The sequence below is a fragment of the Staurois parvus genome, unplaced genomic scaffold (assembly GCF_062004578.1).
Source record: "Staurois parvus isolate SC_StPar_1 unplaced genomic scaffold, SC_StPar_1.0 ptg000218l, whole genome shotgun sequence".
Taxonomy (NCBI): Eukaryota; Metazoa; Chordata; class Amphibia; order Anura; family Ranidae; genus Staurois; species Staurois parvus.
The window spans coordinates 4,978,800-4,984,148 of NW_028318014.1; positions in this window are offsets into that span (position 1 = coordinate 4,978,800).

Below are 5,349 nucleotides of genomic sequence, written 5' to 3' on the forward strand. Positions count from 1 at the left end.
TCCTTACAGGTACTTATTCATCACAGGATTCCCCTCAATGGTGGCATATACTCCTCTCCTTCTAAGGCCTCCTCCAGACAGATAGCGCTCTCCCATAAAGGATCATACCAATAAGACAAAAAGATCTTCCATAGTGTAATCTTGTGTAATAAATATAGAATATTCACAAAATAATGATAGCCCACTCACATTTGCTCCATCTCATATCAGCTTTCTACCTCATGCTATGGGTGTAGCAGTTAAAATCCCTGTAATTTTTTTTCTGATTTCATTGCTAGACAACATGGAAAGGAAATCTCTCCAAAGAGTTGACTTCATAGACAGTTGTCAATAGAACAAATGTCTCCATTTGGAAATTCCCCAGATTTTGGTTTTGTTGAGAACTTAAAATGTTATATTTTCCCTTATGTTATTCTCTATTTTTTTTTTTTAATGTGTTTAATTAACTATGTCATTGTATTATTGTTCAGTAGTACACTGACATCTAGTGGCGGTTTTGTGCCACTACAACTTGTTTAATATGTGATTTTGGTTTCTTCCTCTGTCCTCCTCTCCTGTTTAGTGCTAGTTAGTTCAGTCCTAGCTAGACCCTCCTTTTTTATTCCTCAGTCAGTGTTGGTCGCAGAGACAGAGCTTAGGAAAGTCATTGTTTTCTTACGCTTCAAAAGACTGGAAAACCATCCTCTGTACTGAAATTAGTTGACGTAAAATTGGGTTGGATTTAACTTTTGTGTCTTATTGAAAAGATAAGCTGCCTGTAGAAGGTGAAAAGTCAGCAGGTGACCATACTGTCCAGAAAGACTTTGTGTAAGAAGGTATGTCAATGCATAAAGCAGCATTGTAAACAGAACACCTTACATTTATTAAAAGAAAGTGACCACTGTCACCAGAACAAACAGAGAGTGTGAATGACATACAGTAAAAACATGAGCAATATCCTTCAAACTTAGATAGATCTCACAACGGTAAGAATCATAACTCGATAAAAAAAAATAAACAATTATCTACTGTATGAGCAGATGCAACGGGGTTACTTACTGAAGCTGGAGAGTGCAAAATCTGGTGCAGCTCTGCACAGAAACCAATCAGTTTCCAGGTTTTATTGTGAGAGCTTAACTGAACAAGCTGAAGTTAGAAACTGATTGGCTACCATGTACAGCTGAGCTGGATTCTGAGTGCACCAGTTATAGTAAAGCTGGCCATACACATAGCTTTTCGTTCAAGAATTTTCGTTTCAAGAATATTCGTTTTATTTTTTAATCTTTAGTGGGGTTATATCGATGTTTGTTTTGGACCGCAGTGACAGGAAAATTCAAAGGGGCAGGAAGGAAAACTTTTCTCGATCAAACAAATTTTTGGCCAGTATATGTGGTTATTGTTCAGAAATTACATTCATTTTAAACTCAAATGTTAAAAACAAAAGACAGTTTTCGAACGGCATTCATCCATTCACCGAATGTTCAAAGAATTTTCGTACGAATATTTTCATCTGCAAATCTACACGTGTATGGCCAGCTTTTATCTCTCCCAATGTCTAGGTGCTGGGTCTGTTTGCTTTTGAGGAGTTAAAATGTAAATCCAGCCAAAACATATTTCTGGTTGTAGATAGAAAAGGTTAGAACAACCTTCTTGACCCTTTACAGTCTGGCTTTCGCTCACTCCACTCCACTGAAACTGCCCTACTAAAACTCACTAATGATCTACTAACTGCTAAAACCAATGGCCACTGCTCCATATTCTTAATACTTGACCTCCCTGTGGCTTTTGATACGGTTGACCATCCCCTCCTCCTCAAAAAAAACCACTCTCTTGGCCTCAGAGACTCTGCTCTCTCCTGGTTCTCCTCCTATCTATCGCAGCACTCCTTCAGCGTTACCTATAACGCTGCCTCCTCCTCTTCACTCCCTCTTTCTATAGGTGTCCCTCAAGGTTCTGTCCTTGGACCCCTTCTCTTCTCCATCTACACCTCCTCCCTTGGTCACTTGATAAACTCCCATGGCTTTAAGTACCATCTCTATGCTGATGACACACAAATCTATCTTTCTACCCCTCACCTCACCCCTTCAGTCTCCTCTTGCATTACTAACCTACTAAGTGACATATCGGCATGGATGTCACTCCACTTCCTCAAACTCAATCTTTCCAAAACTGAGCTCTTGGTATTCCCCCCCAGCCCATGCCCCCTCCCCTGACTTTTCCATCAAGATCAATAACACAATCATCAGTCCCTCCCCTCATGCCAGGGTACTAGGTGTAATCCTAAACTCCCATCTGTCCTTTCAGTCCCATATCCAATCACTGTCCAAATCTTGTAGACTTCACCTCTGTAGCATCTCCAAGATACGGCCGTTCCTAACCTCGGAAACCACTAAGCAACTTATTCACTCCCTTGTTATATCTCGCCTTGACTATTGTAACTCCCTCCTCATTGGCCTACCTCATTGCAGGCTATCCCCTCTTCAGTCTATCATGAACGCTGCTGCCAGACTCATCCACCTTACTAACCGTTCTGTATCTGCCACCCCTCTCTGCCAATCCCTCCACTGGCTTCCCATTGCCCAACGGATAAAATTCAAAACATTAACAATAACATATAAAGCCATTTATAACTCTGCCCCAAATTACATTACCGATCTTGCCTCCAAATACCACCCAAACAGTACTCTCCACTCCTCGCTAGACCTCCTAATCTCTAGCTTCCTTGTCTCCTCCTCCCATGCTTGTCTCCAGGACTTCTCCAGAGCTTCTCCCATCCTCTGGAACTCTCTACCCCAATTTATCAGACTATCGCCTACTCTGCTCACTTTTAGGCGATCTCTGAAAACCTATCTCTTCAAGGAAGCCTATCCTGCCCTCAGTTAATAATGGAATCTTCTACTCTTCCAACCAGTCCATCCCCCACACTTACTACCTTTTGTACCACAAGCCCCTCCCTCCTAGATTGTAAGCTCCAAGGAGCAGGGCCCTCCTATCCCTCTTGTATTGAACTGTATTGTTGCTGTATTGTCTCCCGTTATATTGTAAAGCGCTGAGCAAACTGTTGGCGCTATATAAATCCTGTATAATAATAATAATAATAATAGAACGGGTCATTTAAGACATGGGAGCGATGGTGGGCACGTGAAGCCATTATCAGTGGCACCTGGAAGATTGATAGTTACATGTATTCAAATATGTTTGATATTTCACGAAATACATTGTTTTCAGGTATTATTCCACCTTAAGGCTGGCCATATACTGGACATTGTTTTCATTCAACCAGCAGGTTGAACGAAAGAAAATGACTCGATTCCCCCATCCACATCAAGTGTGTGGATGGGGGAATCGAGTCATTTTCTTTCGTTCAACCTGCTGGTTGAATGAAAACAATGTCCAGTGTATGCCTCTCACAGGTGATCGGTGTGTATAAATATGGTCCACTACGCTGTAAAACAATAATAAGAGTCTTGCTCCTTCATGGACAAGCTTGTTTGGTGGGTGCAGTGTGGTGCAGCAGCAGAGAACACACAGAGTCCGGAACTGCAGCAAGCGATGTATTGTATTGTAGAACTTGCAAAACAGTATAAAAACCCATCGGGGGCACACCCATTTGTGGAACTCATAACAGTAAGCTGGAGACAGCGAATATCAAGAGAAGTGGGGTACGGCCTGGCCGGTCCAACTCAAAAGGAAGGTTGCAGATGAAAACCCTAAGCTTTTCCTCCTTCTCTGGAAACTCTCCCTACAAAATACGTGCCAACACCTAGGGGCAGGGAATTAAAAGACTCGGCATGACTCAAGATGGACACCAGGGTCACCAACCGGAATTATCAGGTCTGCCCCAGAGGACCGAGGGAATCATAGAGAAACCCAGTTTCTCCTGACTTCTTCCTCCAGCTGCATTGCCATTCCGGACGAGTGCCACCTGCAGTGGAGAATGTAGCCTGCACCTGCTTACTATTGCTATACATTCATGATGTGCTATTAGTAGAGCATCAAGACAGGTACTCTTGATTTATCTTTTCTCTATTACAAGAAGAGAGGTGGGTGTTCTGGTAATGAGCACTTACTGATAATTCATAGTAGGCTGGCAATTCTCGGTGTGCTGTTCTGTTTAGTGATATGATCTGTTTCTGGAATCTCCTCCTGGCATCACACTCATGATGACACTCTCAGGACCTGATTTACTCTCCAGGTTGTATAATTGAGAGGGGAATAGTGTTCCCAATATAGATCAGAGCCATCTATCACTTTTATTACAGTCTCTCACTGCCCTTTTAATTCATGATATCAGGCTGGAGCTATCTAGGCCTGTAATGTGGCAGACCTGATAATTATTCTGAAAAGTTTCTCTGCAGTTTTTTTCTGTGTTGACCACATTGCTGTAAAGCAGACACACATGTATACATATTGTTATGGTGCAATCACAGCAATAACACCTGTTCTGGATTTGCATTATTTATTGCATTATTGCAATATTAAAGCCCAGCTTCAACTTCCTTTGAAAAAACAGTTATTGCGCAAATATTTTTAGCGAGTGATATACCGTATGTTCTGTCAGCTTTTAATTGTTGTCTGTGTCCCCAATTGTGAGATTTCTTCTCATTTCCCCTATACCTAATGGGTGTCAAACAGAACAAGAAAAGTGAAGTCCAAAAAGAATAGAAAGGTTAAAGAGACCCTGTTGCAAAACCATTTATTTCAGAAAAAAATCTTCCTATAAAATTATATGTGCATTCAACATATTATATTCATGTTATTTACAGTGGGGAAAATAATTATTTGATCCCCTGCAGATTTTGTAAGTTTGCCCACTAACAAAGAAATGAAGGGTCTAGAATTTTTATCATAGGTGTATGTTAAATGATAGAGACAGAATATCAACCAAAAATCCTGCTCTCTGCGGTTCTCTCAGGATCTCCCGTGCCACAAGGAGACCTGAGTATTCAGCCAATCTTGGTATGATTCGAAGCTTTTGAGGGCAGAGTAGAGATCTATTAGACCCCAGATCTCTCGCTAAAGAGTACCTGTCACTGTCTATTGCTATCATAGGGGATATTTATATTCCCTGTGATAACAATATGTGCCAAAAAAATAATAGGACAGTGTACAAAATAAATAAACAAATTTTAAAGAGCCCCCTATGTTCAGCCGGCTTCTGTTGGACAGGTTGTCATACAAATGTCATCCAGTTTCTGTTGAACCGGCTGATACTGGCTGATATTGGCCTGTGTGTACGGGACTTTAGGTGATGCTCCTGACAAACCAGATATCAAGGCAATGAAGCTAATCAGAAGTGGGACTTATCACCAACTGTAATGATGGCATTTTAAAGTGAACCTGTGCTTTGACCATGCAGGGTAAAACAGC